Here is a 19,765-nt window from a genome sequence, read left to right as displayed (position 1 = left end):
AAGAGGCAAGGAGATCGCTAGTTGGGAATCTCTGCAAAACCCAGCTGAATCTGATAGTTCTACTGCCTGCACTTTGCCTGGAGAAAAATCTGCAGTGGCTTTGACAAATTGAGACAGGACTTTTTGCCTTGATATGAAGCCATGAACCAAACACAAAATAAGAGTAAGGGAGACTATGTGTTCAGCCTTCACGCCAACACTGAATTTTCTCTGCTGGACGTGACTTTATTTTAAGAGCAGAAGACAGTGATAGTGACAGGAGGCAGTCAAATGCCTGGGCAAATAGGGGCGGGTCCTAGTGAAACCCCCAGCCGAAGACTGTTACAAAGTCTGAAAGTCAAACTACCAGTTAAATCCTCAGACTAGATTGAGAACTTGTCTTCCCATTTGATGTGCTTTCCTCTGACTGGTCCCCACCCTTCACCTATTTTACATATACCTACTCTTCCGTAATTGGTTTTTCTACACTGTCATGCCCACATTTAAGTGGTGTCTTTAACCTTTTTTGCATGCTCACAAAACAATCAGCACACACCCCGCTTCTGAGTCCATAAAATGCCCTGGACCCAGCCACATGTGGAACTTTCTTGCCTTTGGATTGGGGTACTACCCCCATGTCCCCTCTCAGCTGAAAACTGTTTTATCACTCAATAAAATTCTTTACCACCCTCCTCAACCTTCAATGTCCAGCCTTCAATATCCTCATTCTTCTTGGATGTGATACAAGAACTCCAGAACCACCGAATGCAGGTACAAGCTGTAACACAGGTGAGCTGGGGCATGCCAGCATAGCCAAGCAGGGCTCATGTGGGGCATCGCCAGCCAGAAGTCCCCGGCTTGCAAAGTGACCAAGAAGAAAAATCCTACATCAAAAGCAGTGGCAGCTGCAGAATGTTAAAAGGTGCATGTCAAAACAAGTTTAGATGAGCATTTCTTCATTTTTCTTACCATATCAGGCCCACAGGAGAAGTCAGAAAACAAAAGAAAAGAATCTATATGTATTGTGAGGGAAAGACATTTCTCAAAAGTCAGAAGCATAGTGCTCTGAAGGCTCACCCCAAGACTTGAGGCAACAGAGCCCCCTGCTTTTAATGACATATTTGCACCTGGTTCTTTGTGGCTATGACCCATAACTGCCATTCCACCTTCCCCAGCCCTGCCCTGAGTCCAGTTTCTGCAAATAAAGCACCCCAAAAGCCACGGCCTCTTCTAATGATGCTTCCTTTATAAAAAATGCAACTGTGAGTCAAGACATAAACTCCCTCCAAGTTAGGTTAATTGTAAGCCCACATAGTAGACACACGATGTTGTTTATCCTCAGTAGAAGGATGTCTTAACTAAATTCCACCCCTCTGGTCACCACAAATTTTGAGCATCTGAAACTATTTGATCAAACAACTCTTCTCCATGGAAGAGATTTCTGCTCTTCTTCCCTGAAAGTTATTTGTCCTCACCTGGCCCCTGTGAGCAATTTCCATCCTTTTGCCCCTACCCCCACCCCTGTCCAAGACCACCTTCCTGCTAGAAATGGAGCTCCAACCAACAGCGTTTGCATCCCTAGTGCTGAGAATGTTGACAGTGCTCAGCCAGTGGCTGGTCGGGTGGCTGATCCTTAGAGCATAAATCACTTCTACGGAATGAAAACCCTTTTCTTCTTTCTGAAGTCATTTTCATTCTTGCCACCAACCCTCCTAATTCTGGTCTTTACTAGTCTCCATGCAGAATCATCAGGTGTGGGCTATATAGAAAATCACTCCTTGCTAACCCACCAATGCTATCAGACACTGAGTAAGTGCAGGGGGACCAGAAGGGGGAGTGACAAATTTCTCTTCTAACAGTTATTATCCAACAACAAGGAAGTGAATACTCTGAAGCCAACATAAATAAATGAATAAATACATAAATAAGTAACAAGTACCATGCTTAGCTTAGAAAAATTAAGCCCTTTATGACAAAAATCCTTTACCAGAAAGCCTTGCATAATATATTTGTGTTTCCCTTTGCTCTTCTTCTCATTTTCTTAATATAAATGACCAAAGGCAGCAGAGAGGAGATATCATTCACTGTACTAAAGTAGGAATCTAGTGAGAAATTCATTTCCAAAAGCTCTTAACTTATATCCAGAACATATTCACAGGCCAGGCATGATGACTCATGCCTCTAATCCCAGCACCTTAGGGAGTTGAGAAGGGAGGATCCCTTGAGGCCAGGAATTTGAGACCAGCCTGGGCTACATTAGAGAGACACCATCTCTACAAAAAAATTTTAAAAATTAGCTGAGCATGGTGGCATGTGCCTGTAATCTCAGCTACTTAGGAGGCTGAGGTGGGAGGATCGTTTGAGCCCAGGAGTTCAAGGCTACAGTGAGCTGTGATTGTGCCACTGCACTCCAGCCCAGGCAACAAAGCAAGACCTTGTCTCTTAAAAAAATTATATTTGATTATCTGACAAGGATGACTCAATAATTGTACTCAAGCAGTGGGGCTAACTTGTGAGGGATGGGATCAATGTCGCCAAGGTCTTCTCCCTTCTCACAGTCTTTTAGGGAGTTACTATTTAACATCTCTTGTGGAAATGCAGTTATAACTGAGGAATACATAGGTGCTCTGTAAATGGAATGTTACCAGGTCAACCATAAGAACTCCCATCTCTGAGAAAATAAAATCCTCTGTGCCCTCATTGTGTCACTGTTATTGGCTGAAACAATAAAAGTAAAATAGTAATCGTGGCTGTGTGGACAGTGATTAAAAAAAGGCTCATCAGTGAAACAAATATGTGATTGAATGTTGGCTCCACTTATCAGAGCCTCAGTTTTCTGAGCTGGAAACTGGGATAATACATTATTTTCCTCAAAGGGTCACTGTGATGATAAAAGAACACATTGTGGCCCAGCGTGGTGGTGCACATCTGCAACGGCAGCTACTCAGGAGGCTGAGGCAGGAGGATCACTTGAGCCCAGGGGTTCGAGACCAACCTGGGAAACATAGCAAGAGCCTGTCTCTTGAAACAAAAAACATACACATAGACACAACAATGGGAAAAACAAACACTGGGGATTCTAAAAAGAGGAAAGAAAAGAGAGGGGCAAGGGTTGAAAAACTACCTATCGGGTATTATGTTCACTGTGTGGGTGATGGGATCAATAGAAGCCCAAACCTCACATTGTACAATATACCCATGTAACAAACCTGCACACATACCCTGTGAATCTAAAATAGAAAATAAAATAATAAAGGTTTTTCAAATAATAACAATAAATATTGTAAATAATAAAGAATACACTGTACACCTAGCACAATTCCTGACACCTAGTGAGTATTTATACATGATTTACTACTTTTGCAGTTTTACAAAGAACTTGCACTTACACTGGTCTAGTTGGGAGACAAATGAGGAAATTATTTTACAAATTAAAATAAAAATGAGATCAGATAGAAGAGCTGACCTACATTTGATCGCACAGGTATCACATGAAACAGGTGAGGTAGACATTATATTTTTGCAATTTGACAAATGAGAAACCAAGTTAGGAAGGGAGGTTTGCTAAGGGAGACACAGCTGGTTAGGGAGCAGCGCAGCACTTTCAGCCAGGCCTGCAGGCTCTTAATCTCATTCTCCTTCCACTAAACCAGCCAACACCTCTGAAAGAAGAAACAAACTCTTCGTTAAACCACATGGAATCAAATATTTTCATTAGTTACCCATGCTCTAAAAATGTTAAAAAATTAACTGTTTTCAATCTGCAAAAGGGTGCTTCCAGCAAATCATTTCAAGGGCAGTCAACCTTCCACAACTTTTTAAAGGACAATTTATAAACAAAGGCAAAGAAAGATAAGCTATCTCATAAAAATGTGTTATGCAAGGTTTCACCTAATCTCTGGCTATCACTTTGCAGACCCTGAAGTTGTGTTGGAGGCGTGGGAGAGGTGTGCACAGACGGTGGCGTGCATTCAGGTGGCCACTTGCTCAGGAGCCACCTGGGTTGGAGGAGCAACCTGTTCCCAGGCAGGACCCCTGGGGACAGACTACCCACTCAGGTGCCCCCGATAACCATTATCAGAGGTGCGTAATTCAGTGGTGGGTTTTCACTCTGGCTATCAATTTGACTCAGACTAATTCCTTTCCAATATGTGCCTTTCAATATTCTTCTCTGTTTCTACCCTCTTTCTGTCTTTTATTTTCCTTCCTAGATGAAAAAAAATCAGAATTATTTGTAAACACAATGAAGGGAGATACAAGTCACTTTAAGAAAAATAATTATTATCTCTCTTAGGGAAAAATGCACAACAGTATAGAATCTCTCAAAATCATTTTTCCATGCTGGTGCTAATCATTATTCTCTTCATATTCCCTTGTCTCCTGTTGCAGCCTGTGGTGGTGTGTTCTGTTTCTTTTCTGGAATCATCAAGAGTCCTGCCTATTCGTACTCAGACTACCCAAACAATATGCACTGTCTGTATACCATCACCGTTAGTGACGACAAAGTTATCAAGCTCAAGTACATAAGACAAATTGGCTTTCTTAAGAAAATCCTCTCAGCATTATTTACAGAAGAGCCATTCCTTTATTGTTGGAGAGCACTGATTCTCATTGGCAGTCTGGACGGAAATCTACACAGAGGAGTGAGGTTCCTAGATGATAGTTCAGCCTGGGAAATGACACTCCCCCTCTCCACACAAGCCTGTAGTAACTAAGGGTGAAAAACAAGCACTCACCAGTTAAAACAGTCATTGTAGTTTCCCAGCACTTGAGAAGGAGCATCATAGAATGGATTGTCAAGGTACAAACCCCTCTTGAAATCAAAGCAGAGAGGAAGGGCAAGAGAAAGCGGTTGCCATTTGTTGAATATTTATCATACACAAAGAACTTTGATTCACACTTGCAATAATTGTCTCATTTTATTCTTAAAACAGTCATATGAGGTATATATAGATTATAGATTGGGAATTGTATAGATTATTCCGATTTCACTGATGAGGAAACTAAGGCTCAGAAGGGTCCAATTGCTTTCCGAAAGTAACACACACATAAAGAGTCAAAATCTGAATTCATGCCAGGCTTCCTCCGAACACCAGGTCCTCAGTGTTTACCGAAACTGTCCTCAAATGACACATTTTCTTCTTTTTTATTATTTATTTATTTATTTATTTTGAGACAAAGTCTCACTTTGTGACCCAGGCTGGAGTGCATGTTAGTCAGGCTAACATGTCAAGTGATCCTGACTTCAAGTGATCCGCCTGCCTCAGCCTCCCAAAGTGCTAGGATTATAAGCGTGAGCCACCACGCCAGGCCTCCAAGGATACATTTTCTAACTACTTAAGATATCTATTTTTATTCCTGTATCAGACCACCTCTAAACTGATGCTATAAGAGATGGCTTATTGTCCTTGGTCAATTTTCTCCCCAGTCTTACCCATTCCCAACAAGACTGATGAGGGCAATGCAACCTCCCGTTCTCCAGAATGATAAAGTTCAAGACTGTTTTCTCCTGACAGCCTGTTTCAGTGGTGTACGGCATGTGGTGGGAAACTCTGAAAGGTAATATAGTTCATGGCCATATAGGACTTTGCATATAGAAGCCTGATGGGCTAAGACCACACCTACCTACCTCCCCTCTATTTGTCTGTTATCATTTTCTGCCCTAAAGATCCTGTACTCCCTGCAGTTTACTTCCAAAGACCTCATGTATCAGTTGGCTCTCAAACTGAAAGACATCTCTCATCAAGCCTGATTTGGTTCCTGTATCAGACAGTAAGTGTTCTATAGGCTGGACCTCAAAGAAAACTGCAGCTCCCACCGGGACTATTTGTAGGAAAACAGAGCGTCCTTTAGGTCCTGGGGACAAAAGAACAGAAACTGTCAGATGGCCAGGAGCAGGAGGCCTGTGAAGTACACCTGCCCAGGCGTGGAAGCGTAACGGTGAGCTGTTTGCTGCTGTGACTCACTATCTGTTTCTTATATGTGTAGGATTATTGCCTTGTTCTGTTCAGATTGCTTTAACAAAATACCATAAACTGGGTGGCTTATAAACAACAGAAGGCTGCAAAAGTCCAAGGTCAAGACAGATTCGATGCCTGGTGAGCTCCTGTTTTCTGGCTCATAGAAGGCAGTTTCTTGCTGTGTCTTCATGAGATGGAAGGGATAAGGGCTCTCTCTCGGGCCTCTTTTGTAAAGTTCTAATCCCATTTGTGAGGGCTCCTCCCCCATGACCTAATCACCTCCCAAAGGCCCCACCTCTTAATACCATTAGCTTAGGGAACATATGAATTTAGGGGAACACAAACATTCCCACCATGGTATACACACCAACTCATACAGGTATGTTATATATTCTCTCTCTTTCTGTCTCTCTCTCTCTCTATATATGTGTGTGTGTGTATATATATAATCTAAATATATTTTTTCAGTTTTTAGCCTGGATCCTAGAGCTCACCATAATCAAATTTATGTCTGCATGTTTATTTTATTTTATTTTACTGATTTATTTATTTATTTATTTGAGACAAGGTCTCACTCTGTCACCCAGGCTGGAGTTCAGTGGCGTGATCTTGCCTCATTGCAACCTCTGCCTCTCGGGTTCAAGCGATCCTCCCACCTTAGCCTCCCGAGTAGCTGGGACTACAGGTGTGTGCCACCAGCCTGGCTGATTTTTTTTGTATACGTATGTTTGGTAGAGATGGGGCTTTGCCATGTTGGCCAGGCTGGTCTTGGACGCCTGACCTCAAGTGATCCACCTGCCTTGGCCTCCCAAAGTGCTGGGATTACGGGTGTGAGCCACTGCACCCAGCCTACGTCTGCAGGTTTAGAGAATTATTTATTGTGAACTAAGAGCCTACATTCTATGAAACAAATAAGATTCCAGGTGTGGTAGAAGATGCAGATATTAATAAAACGCTCTCAAAGATTCTGGCTACACAAATTTTTCTGTCAATGGGCTTTTTCAGATCTCTTCTGTGCTCTCCTAGGAAAATTATGTAAAATAAAAAGCCAAAGCAGATTTAAGTACTCTCAGAAACTGAGATTTTATCTTTCTTTGTGGATTCTTATTGTGGAAAATAAATATGTTTTCTGTTGAGAATTAAAATGAATGCAGTGTTGTTGGAAATTATCTAGCTATTGTTCTTCTCTAATCTTTTACAATAACATTAAATATTACATGTGGTAAAAGAAAATCAATAATTTTTTTACCTCCTTCCTTATCATCAGTTTGAAAACCTTCAACCAACCAAAACCTTTTAGAAAAAAAATTAACATTTTTTTTTCTCAAGGCTATTAAAAGGAAGCATTTATTATATATTTTCTTTTTAGTGTGTGCTGTTGGTGTGTTTATATGCATTGTGAAAATCCAAGAGGGAATACAGTAGGCTACATTTCTTAAATGTATTTCATTACAGTACTTATGCTTGATCTTATGGACCTAGTGTTTCAAGGAGCACACTTTAGTAATAAACGTAATTGAATGAAACTAAACCAGAAGATGATATGAAGAGAACACATCTGAGAAATAGGCCATCACAAATGAATTTAATCATTATCAATACACAATATTCTATGGTTTACAAAAAGACCCCGCATGGGGGCGATGATTTAGGAAGTTACTGTCCATCTTGTTAAATTTATAAAATGATGAATATTACAAAATAATATGACTAGTTTTTAACTAACATATGAAAACTTCTATATCCAAAAGAGTACTGCCTTTTTTGAAGTTGTCCCTTGTGATGGCTAAATACTCATCATCACTGGTCATCAGAGAAATGCAAATCAAAACCACAATGAGATACTATCTCACATCAGTTAGAATGATGATCATTAAAAAGTCAGGAAACAACAGATACTGGAGAGGATGTGGAGAAATAGGAATACTTTTACACTATTGGTGGGAGTGTAAACTAGTTCAACCATTGTGGAAGACAGTGTAGCGATTCCTCAAGGATCTAGAACTATTTGACCCAGCGATCCCATTATTGGGTATATACCCAAAGGATTATAAACCATGCTACTATAAAGACACATGCACATGTATGTTTATTGTGGCACTATTCACAATAGCAAAGACTTGGAAACAACCAAATGTCCATCAATAATAGACTGGATTAAGAAAATGTGGCACATATACACCATGGAATACTATGCAGCCATAAAAAAAGGATGAGTTCATGTCCTTTGCAGCGACATGGATAAAGCTGGAAACCATCATTCTGAGCAAACTATCACAAGGAGAGAAAACCAGACACTACATATTCTCACTCATAGGTGGGAATTGAACAATGAGATCACTTGGACACAGGCTGGGGAACATCACACACTGGGGCCTGTCATGGGGTGGGGGGATGGGGAAGGAGAGCATTAGGAGAAATACCTAATGCAAATGACGAGTTAATGGGTGCAGCAAACCAACACGGCACATGTATACATATGTAACAATTCTGCATGCCGTGCATATGTACCCTAGAACTTAAAGTATACTACTAATAATAAAAAGTCCAGATATTATTTCCAAGCATATTTTGACCAATCGTAGTATCATTACAATAAGTATTTAGCTATCTCAAGGGACAGCTTATTATATATTTTCAAAATTATTCCATATTATGGAATATTTATTAGAGCTACTGGCAAAAATAAATTGAAAAAGCAGGCTGGGCCTATTGACCCATGCCTGTAATCCCAGCACTTTGGAAGGCAGAGGCAGGTGGATCACCTGAGGTCAGGAGTTCAAGACCAGCCTAGCCAACATGGTGGAAACCCCATCTCTAACAAAAAAAAAAATACAAAAACTAGCTGAGCGTAGTGGTACACACCTGTCATCCCAGCTGTTTTGGAGGCTGAGGCAAGAGAATTGCTTGAACCTGGGAGGTGAAGGTTGCAGTGAGCCAAGATTGTGCCACTACACTGCGGCCCGGGCAACAGAGTAAGACTCCATCTCAAAAAAAAAAAAAAAAAAAAAAAAGAGAGAGAGAGAGAAAAGGAAAAGCAGAAGAACCTACAGAAATGAGGACAAGATCACAAATAATTTAAACAAGTTTAAAAAATAAGCTATAATAAACCCACCATAAAACTCTAAAGTAAAACCATGTAGGAAGCCTTGCTTGTTCAGGAACTCTGGAAATTGTTATTTCAAATGATCAAGAATAAGGCCTAAATTAAACACTGTATACGACAGAGAAAAGCATCTGTCAGGATAGGTTATGCATGGTAACAAACAACCCCATGGCACAGCAACTTAACTCAACAAGTTTATTTCTCATTTAAATGAGTATGTTCAGTGTGGCCTGGCATGGAAACTCTGCTCATCATGGTCATTCAACAACCCAGGCTGATGGAAGCTTCATTTTTACATTTGCTTCCATGATCATCACTGCAGTGGGAAGGCAATGTGGAAAAGCAAGTAGTCATTTGTAAAACTTCTTCCATAAAGTAATATGTCTCCCTCCTGCTTACATTTCTGTGGTCAAAGCAACTCCCAGCAGCCATTCCAAACCTCAAAGTGTGCACCTAGGGCAATCCTACCGGTGCTGGGGAGGCAGAGAGCTGGAACCATGTGCAGAAGAGTCAGTGACCACCACAGAGATCTTATATGGGAATTTCTTGTTTTTCACCTGACCTTAATAGAAACTCCATTTTAAAAGAGGGAAATGAGACTGTGAGAAGGAGAATGGAGCTATGATTCTAAAACCAGCATTTCTTCTATTATATTAGTGTGCTTTCCATAAGTTCTACTTCATCTCATAAAATAAAAAGGGAAGAGTAAATACCATATTTTTAATGAGGCCTAAAAACCTGAAGTGTTGCTGGGATAATAAGTATCAGTTCAACTTTTCAAAACTTGATCTCAGATGGACTTTAATATGCCATAGACTGTGAATTCCTTGAAGTCTTAAGACTGTATCTTACTCACCTTGACATCCCCAGCTGCTATCACAGTTTTTGGTGTATTGTAATTACTAAAAACAAATTTGGCGAAACTTTTGAACTGATCAGTAAGGTACTGTCTGATTTCTAATATTTCCTATCAAGTGAGGCTTGAATGCTCTGCTGTTATTTTTTTCCTTGTCATTTTTTGCAATAGCTAAAGCTACAATTTAGTAGACGTCCAAATGGAAACATCAGTATTAACAAGGTACATTTCACAGGTTCAGAGATTTTGATGCGGTTCCTTCCACCTCCTGCTCCCATGACTACCTGGCAATTAATGATGGTGCCAATACCAGCGATCCCCTTCTTGGCATATTATGTGGTTCCAAGCGCCCACCAAATATGAAGAGCCACAATAATAGTATGCTCCTGGTGTTCAAGACAGATTCGTTTCAAACAGCAAGAAGCTGGAAGATACCTTTTCGGCAGTCATTGGGGTAAGCATTCCGGATATGTAAATCTATTTTTCAGGACTGTTACCTTTCTGCTTTATTCATTTTTTCCCCACCTGACTATAATTGCTTTTCACTGAAGCTTAGAAGAATATGCCATGTAAAGGCTTGGTTTTAAAAATTATGTATGACATATTTTACTGTTGTAAAAAATCACTCAATAAAGGTACCTCTCCAGCATACAAAGACGAAGTCTTTCTACACAATCACACTCAGAAAAGACCCGAGACTCATTTTATCACCTATAGAAATGGTATAAGTTGAGCCTAAATGTAGACAAGGGCCAGGTCAAAAAAGAAAGCCCCATTGCCTATGCCAACTTTATCAGCTGGGCGCGGTGGCTCACGCCTGTAATCCCAGCACTTTGGGAGGCCAAGGCAGGTAGATCACCTGAGGTCAGGAGTTCAAGACCAGCCTGGCCAACATGGCAAAACCCCTTCTCCGCAAAAATACAAAAAGTAGCTGGGAAGGGTGTTGTGGCCTGTAACAACTGAGGTGGGAGGCTGAGGTGGGAGAATCACTCGAACCCAGGAGGTGGAGGTTGCAGTGAGCCGAGATCGTGCCATTGCACTCCAGCCTAGGGGACAGAGTGAGACTCCGTCTCAAAAAAAAAAAAAAAAAAAGGATAACTTTGGTAGCGTGGTGGAGGAAGGTGTGAAGAACCTATAACCTGGGAAGGAAGAAGCTTATGATAGAAATATTGATGGGAAATGTCAAAGCCTTGAACGAATACAGAGGGAAAACAGATAAAAGAAACGGCAGAAATCTGAGAGACGGAAGGTAGGATACATTGGAAGCACGGTGTTTGGACTCTGACGATATTTTAATGAGGATGTGTATTGAGGATGACTTTCTGTAGGTAATTTGTTGGATGGTGGTGCCTTAGGAGACTATGATTTAAGGGAGAAATGTTATATTTAATTTGGGGCATTTTAGGTTGGAAGACCTGTCTAAATAGAGCTGTTTAGTTGGAAGCTGATGCTTGAGAAGGAATTTGGGCTGGAGAGCGTGATGTAGGTGGAACAGGTAAAGTTAGGTGTGAGGATAAACTGAAAATACGCCCCAGATTACTCCCACTGAATATGAAAAATAAATTATGAACATCAAACACTGCATGTGAGAAATAAATGATCAACATCAAACCCTGCATGTGAGAAATAAATTATCAACATCAAACACTGCATGTGAGAAATAATCACCCAGATCAAATTAAGTCAGAACTTGGAATAATTTAAAATCAGTGGCACAGTCTAAGATCATTAATATTCTACTCTGGAAAGTGTTTTGATTCTTTTCCATTTGAATATAGATGTGATTAATGTGCTAAAAATGCATAGCTCTCCAAACAAATCTCATACTCTGTAAAGACTCAGAGAAACCCAGGCAGCTTTCTGTAATAATAACCCTCATTCACTTTTCAAACTCTTTCTCTTTCTCCCATAGTGTGGATAAACTTCATTTCTCTGATGCAAAGCAGAATTTACCTTCAACTTCTTGATATTGGGCATGTGAAATTTTTTATGCATTTCTTGAGGAAAGCAATTAGACATTGTGTTTTGAAGGCTTCCCAGTAAACCACACACCTCATGACAAATTGTATCAGGAAATCCCTTTGCCACTTTTCCTACTTAGCTGTCTCAACAGTAACTTGAAAGCAAGTCTCATGGGCAGTCAGAGAGCGTTGCCTTGATAGAATCGTGTAAGTGAAATAGCATACAAAAGACACAAGGCTATTTTGAAAGAAAAATTAATTTTCCTTTGGAGATTTTTTTTTTTTTTGCACAAAAAAAGGGATATATTCTTGCCTTTAGCACAGACTTTAGACCAAAGGGCGTATGTCTGCATTTGCTTTGCTACCTTTCAAGTTGTTTTTCTTTTTCCTAATATATTCTCACAAGACAATGGTAATCACTGTGTTAACACTCTTCTCACTGCTGTCATCTGCATGAAGCTTCTCAAGTGAGCCAGGGTTCCCTAGCTTTATTAAATTACTGTGTCTTTCCGAGCCACAAAGAATACATTTTTAGACTTACTGTTATTTAACAGAAGGAAAAATCTTACACTGTCAGAAGCATTGTCTATGCATGAGTCATTGAACAATTACAGTCACTTACTGTTTTCCTCTGGCCACAGTTAGAGAAAAGGTTTAAGTGAAGAATGCAAAAATGGAACTCCTTGCCAGTGTTGTGTTACCCCTATATTTCATGAATATGATTGTTACCTCTTTTTCATCTGTATAGATGCCATCAGCCACTTGGAAATACTTAAGAAGTCATTGTAACTACTCTTTGATGGTAATGCTTAAGTGAAAAACCTGAGTATTATCATTTTGCCTTGCAGTGCTCTTACAAAGATTTCGAGATCACATTGACAAGTTTATTTATCATTCCGCATAACTTTTAGATTTTGTTTCATTTTAATTTTTGTTGTTTGTGGTGAGGAAAGGAGGAAGGAACAATAAGAATAGCTTTGATTATAGGGTTTATAGGGTCTTTTAGTTATAGATCTGGATGAAAACACTTAAACTTGGCTAATAAGGTGCCCCTTTCACCTCCAACTCATTTATGTAAAACAACTCTGGCTTTCCCCTAAAGAGAGGGAAAGTAACTTTGTGGACCAGATAGTGAATTTTCATTTACAAGACTGTTCAGCCTGGAAAACAATATCTTCACTTTGTAAATAATTGATGTGAAGAGGAGACCACGTTATTCTATGACGTTTCTGTTTTGATCTTAACTAAAACACTACGTAGGGTTTTGCAGATTTGCTATTTAGATTATACAGCTGACAATGCTTTATGTACATCTGCTTCCATTTTTCAGGAGTTGACAAAGAGACTGGCTTATATAATTATGTGACTATTAGGTTAATTTCATCTTGTGCATTTGTTATATTTGTATTGCTAGTGAGTCACAGCAAATTTGGGAGAACTATCCCCTAGTTGCTAATTACTAAATATGTAGTGAAATTGGGTCTCCTTTTTCCATGGAATTTCTGCCGCTGGAGGCCCATGTGCGTGGGATGTGAGGTAAGGAGAAAGCACATTTGGCAAGCAGGAGCTGATCTCTAACTGCAGTGGAAATGTGCCTGCTTGTTTCTCCCATGTGCTTCAACACGGTATGAATAATTGAATAAATGAATGGCTGACAACAAGCAAAATGATCACACTGGGCTGCAGCAATCTGTGAAACTCTGAAAGAATCTGCAAATCTGAGCATTTTTCTTAACCAAGTTCATAGTTTGCATCAGATTGTCAATGGCTTCTATGATTCTATAAAGTTTAAAAAGCTGTTGGTTCTGTGGATTTGGCTAAATGGGCATGGCCTGTAGGCAGAACAGATACTTTTAAGTGCCTTTTGTTCTGTTAACTTTTGCTAGATTAGTTGCTGCACCTTCCTTTACCAGTAGAGTCAGCTCCAGCCTTGACTCTGCTTATGTGTGTCCCACACAAAGCACTTCACACTTGCAAACGTGTTTTTAACCATCAGAAATTCCATGTTCTTCTTCCCAAATGGGTCTCTTACCAGAGAGTTGCTCAGTCTATTCGCAATATGCTCATCACACTACACACCAAACTTCTTCTACACGTAGGGTTAGATTAGGGGCTTTCAGTGAACTTATTAATTTACTGTGCAGTACCTTCGTTGTCTCACCTTTTTTTCTAAAATGATGTATTCTATAACACTTCAGCGAAACTTCAGTGTAAAAATAGAACTTGGCTCTACTAGATGTGAGGTCTGCAGGTATCTCAATTAGTGAGTTGTCAAGAAGACAGTGAGGAGTGCCCCCTGCAGGACAGCACAGGAGGACAGATGGGGAAGATGCACCCTCAGGGACAAGCCGGGGCAGTGGCTGGACTCAAAGCTCCCAGGTAGTCCCTGTTGCCCAGAGCACATGTGCTGCCGAGGAGGGCCACTGTCTGTCTTCCTCCACCTTGGGTATTTGTCACGTGGAGGATGAGTCAAGTTCCATTAAGGTCGGACTCAGAGACCTTTACTAAGAGTCCAAGGCAAAAATACCCAAGCATATATGTAACAAGGACAGAATGAATTACAGTCCAACAAATGTAGAGATATGGCCAGATAGGCCAGGCGCAGTGGCTCATGCCTATAATGCTGGCACTTTGGGAGGCCGAGGCAGGCAGATCACTTGAGGTCAGGAGTTCGAGACCAGCCTGGCCAACATGGTGAAACTTTGTCTCTACTAAAAATACAAAAAATTAGCTGGGCATGGTGGCGCATGCTTGTAAACTCAGTTACTTGGGAGGCTGAGTCAGGAGAATCACTTGAACCCGGGAGACAGAGGTTGCAGTGACCCGAGGTTGCACCATTGCTCTCTAGCCTGGGGAACAAGAGCGAAACTCTGTCTCAAAAACAAAACAAAACAAAAAAAGTAATATGGCCAGATGGAAAGAGCTGATTGATGTCATTGCCTGGTGATATGGCTTTGGAAAAGATCTATAACACTTTGGAAATCAATTTTTATCCAAAAAACTGATCAACTTGAAATATTACAACCGTTTATCTTTTAAGAATGTGATGGGGATGAAGCAGATAATTTCTGGAAAGCACCTTAGCTGTCATAGTGAAAGAATCTATGCATTAGAAAGTAATATTGAAGTCCCAAATTTTCAAGCCCCTCCCCCTGACCCTATTGCTAAGGTTAGGGGATGGCTGAGGGTGGGGTGGGCAGGGATCAACATTCTCAACAGGACCACATCATGCTACAATGATTTCTTGTTCATCCCTACCCACTTTGCAGTGACACCTAACCCTCAAATCCTAAAGTACATTTCATAACCTAAATCTGAAATCAAAAGCTACATTCTGATTAAATCCTCAGGCCTTGCAGAGGCCTGGTACATAATTTTTACTCCATCAATATTGTCCATATGAGTGATTTACAGAATAAATGGATAAATTGTGCCTACTTCAAAAATCATATTTTATAATGAGAAATAATAATATACCACATAGTATACATCAGATTTTAATCTAGATTCAGCTCATTCTCAAAATTCAATCCTGGTTTATAAAACTGCTGCTTAAGCTCTACACAAGGAGGTAAATTGAATCACTTCCATCCTCAGAGAATTAGGAATACCAGATCACATTCAATATTTGGGTCATCTGTGTTTCTCACCTGTGGATTTTTGCCTGTTATCTTAAACATCTGGAAAATGCCTCTCAAACACGTTAAAGGAAGGCAGTGGGAGTGGCAGGAGGAAGTTGAAGGAGTTAAAAAAAAAAGAAGGAAACAGAGAAGAAAGAAAGAAGGAGACAGAGAAAGCTGAAGGGGGTCTAGGGCCACAAAGATGGAAAATATGGTCACAACAAATAGAAAAAACCTAACAAGTACAATTCAGACTTCTGCTTGCAGCTATTTTTAATTTTCCTGGTTTTGATGTTAAATTTAAACTTTGTGAGACATTCTAAAAATAGCTAACCAATACAAGAATAAACTTTTAAAAATTAAATGGCATTAAAAATATATGTGTATGTGTCTCTAGGTACCTGTCAGCAGCCTGACTGAAGCTGTCAGCTCACATTACTGTTAGAAGTACAAATGTAATAAAGAAGTTGAATTATAACTTGAATAATTCAACAAATCACTGATCAAATAACTCTCAGTTTAGTAATAATGGGGGTATTACTTGAAAGCAACCAAGGCATGTTATTTTTCTGGTTTCCTAATGTCATTTGCTCCCTTGATGAAGTCTGAGAATGAGATGAGCTGAAACTGTAAATCCATTCAAAGAAAAACCCAACTAAGCTTATTTCTGCCCTTTTTAAGCCCTGTACCTTTCACTGGTGATTAGACTTCCCTTGGGGGATGATACCAAAGACAAGGTTATCTTCAGGTTATTCTTTGTGAGTTTTATGGGGAAAGGTTTTTTGCAGAGCTGAGAATGTGGGATCAGGATAAAGAAACCAACTAATACTTAGTTCACCAAAGCTTTACAAAAGCGAGTAGACAGGAGTTAAATACCAAATCAGCAAGAAGAAAGGAAAGGTTCTTAATAAATATATTTCAACACCGGAGTCTGTGCCCCCACCGATGACTAGATTGTCGTTCCTGGTCTTGAAGGGTGGAGCTGTCCTTGTGAAAATAAAACCAGATGGTATTGTGGAGACCAAACTAAGTAATAAAATTGAGTTAATGTTAAATTATAAGATAACATTTTGAAAAACATTGAAGGAAACAAGTGCTGGGAAGAAGCACTTATTTTGTGTAATCTAAAACACAAGAAACGACCTAGTTTTATTGCAGGTAACTGGTTATTTTGGGTTAAATTACCCATAAATTTCCTATAATAATCATCATCCTTACTCAGATCAGCCTGGTTTTGATACAGTATTCCCAAGAAGGTAAAAGGTAAAAGCAAAATATATACAGTCAGCAATAAAAATTTTAAAAGATTCTTTTGTTATAAATGAATTGTTAGGAAATAAAATAGTGGGACTGTGTCCTCCTCATACTAATATATGGAAAGTCTGTTAACTTTATGTGGTAGCTGTACATTTTTCTTGCTCGCAAGTAAAGAATTGTCAGGAAATCCCAGGGCATCATGAAAATGACTGCCTGTCCTCAAGACTGTGCCCTACAAGATGTAGCATGAGCTGCTTGATATATACTACTTCATCTAATCCTCAGAACTACCCCATGAGACAAGAATTACCCCATTTTACAACGGAAGAAATAATAACTTAAGAGATTAATAATTTGTCTATGGTCAAAGGGTTTGTAAGAGGTAAAGCCAAGCTTTGAACTAGGTTTGACAGTCCCCCAACTCATGATTTTCTTAATAAGCCTTCATTGCCTCTGTGGGAATTGATGAAAAATGCCCAGGGATGCTTTATTGTTTATTTTTTTGACATGGAGTCTTGCTCTGTTGCCCAGGCTGGAGTGCAATGGTATGATCTCGGCTCACTGCAACCTCCTTCTCCCAGGTTCAAGCAATTCTGCCTCAGCCTCTTGAGTAGCTGGGAGTACAGGCGTGCGTCACCACACCTGGCTAATTTTTGTATTTTTAGTAGAGACAGGGTTTCACCATGTTGGTCAGGCTGGTCCGGAACTCCTGACCTTGTGATCCACCTGCCTCAGCCTCCCAAAGTGCTGGGATTACAGGCATGAGCCACTGCATCCAGACCCCAGGGATGCTTTTTAACGGAAGTGTTTGCAAAGGGCACTGGAAGCACAAAAGAAGGGATCTATGGTACTTGGATATTTGGTGGAAAAAAGGACACAAGATTGTTAGAGGATCCACCTCAGAGAATGTGAGTCCTGAATTACAGTGCAATGGGTAAGAAGTTAAACTTGGAGCATCGTATCCCAGATTCATATTCAGTTTGTACATCTCATTGAGGTTGACCTTGGACAATTTACCTATCCACTCAGGGTCTTGATTTTTTTTTTATCTGTAAAAAGAGTACACTAATAGTAACAACCATATAGCGTTCAGTGATGATTAAATTAGAAAATACTTGTCACTCATTTAGCAAGCAAGAATTTTTAGATATAAATAGTATTATTTTGGAAGGATGATAAGGTATTCATTGGTCAGGGATGGTGGCTCACCCCTGTAATCCCAACACTTTGTGAGGCCGAGGCAGGGAGATCACCTGAGGTCAGGAGTTTGAGACCAGCCTGGCCAACATGGTGAAACCTCATCTCTACCAAAAACGCGTGGTGGCACGCACCTGTAGTCCCAGCTGCTCGGGCAGCTGAAGCCGGGGAATCGCTTGAACCTGGGAGGTGGAGGTTGCAGTGAGCTGAGATCACACCACTGCACTCCAGCCTGGGTGACAGAGTTTCTCTCTGTCAAAAAAAAAAAAAAAAAAAAAAAAAAAAAAAAAAAAAAAAAAGGTCATTCATTGGGAAAATGGACAATTTATGGGGAAGAAACACATATGTACAAAGTTACAGGTTTATCCCATTTCAAGGGATACTGACTAAACTGCCCATTGTAATGCTTCGGGGCATAAGGTGGAGAACAACAGGTGCTGAGACATGAGAGATAGGCAAAGGCTGGACATGGAGGGCTCTGTATCATGTGCAAAGGTGAGCCCGTAATTGTTTTGAGCTGGAGAGTGCTATGATCTAGTCAGATTTATTTTAGAAAGCACATCCTAGCACCGTGGGCATGATGTTTTGAAGCAGCAGTCCAGGGAAAAAGTTAGGAAAGCACTGCAATAGTTTAGGCATGGGATGTTAAGAGCAGTGGTACTATGAAAAGAAAGAAAGGGACTGAAAGGAGAAATCCTCAAGATATTGAATCAATAACACAGTGTTCCATTTGAAAGAGGTGGCTTGGGAAAAAGAAATAATAATGCTCCTAAAGTTTCTGGACAATATCTTGAGACACCATCATTCAAATAGAAAATTACTAGGAGAGGACAGCGTTTTGCAGAATAAAATAATAAAAGCTTTAGGTTTTGTCTGGAGAATTTGATGCCTTTAGGATATCCAGCTAGTGTTCAGTAGTTAGTCAGATAAGAGAGTTAGATCAGTAGAATCATCTTGGCTAGAGTTTTGCTCTTTTTAATTTTGAAACCAGTGTGGCACATATACATTTGTAATTATCATATCTTTCTGGTAGATTGACTCATACCATTATGTAACAACATTTTTAAATGCTTTTTGCCTTAATTTCTACTTGTTCTGATTTAGTATAACTTCCATAGCTCTCTTTTGGTTCATATTTGCGTGACATATGTTTAAACGCTTTTATTTTCAACTTTTCTCTATCCTGAAGAATATATTTGACTTTTGTTTGGCTATGTCTTTCAATTGGAGAATTTAATGTGTTTATATCTGATAAAATTGCTAACAGTATTAGTTCTAAATAGACCTTTCTACTATTTGTGTTTTGTTTGTCCCACCTCTTTTTATGTTCCTTTAACTATCTTTTCTTTTTAAAATTAATCACGTTTTTATTACTCCCCTTTTAAAATTATTACTTACACATCCTGTTACTCTTATTTCAATATTTACCTTAGAGATTACAGTATTCAACCTTGATATGTTAGAATCTAATTTAAAATCAATACTTTTATCATGTTATAATCAATGCAAGGATCTTGGAACATTTTAAACCCATTTACCCACTTCTTGTCTTTTGTGCTATATATGTCAAGTATGTTAATTCTACATACCTATTAGGTTCACAAAACATTTTTGTTGTTTTACACAATTATTAATAATGTAGAATTACCATTGCTATTATTTTTTCTTTTGTTTCTGAAATTCTATACTTCCATGTGGGATCAATTTATTTCTTTGGTAACACCTCTCTTTTATGTTTCTTTTATTGGAGATCTTCTGGTAAAATGTGTTCTTTGTTTTTGTTTTTCAAAAGTGACTTGATTTTCTTAAATTTTGTTGGATTCTTTCTC

The sequence above is a fragment of the Macaca fascicularis genome, chromosome 9 (assembly GCF_037993035.2).
Source record: "Macaca fascicularis isolate 582-1 chromosome 9, T2T-MFA8v1.1".
NCBI classification, from domain to species: domain Eukaryota; kingdom Metazoa; phylum Chordata; class Mammalia; order Primates; family Cercopithecidae; genus Macaca; species Macaca fascicularis.
Note: the sequence above shows the minus strand (reverse complement) of the source record.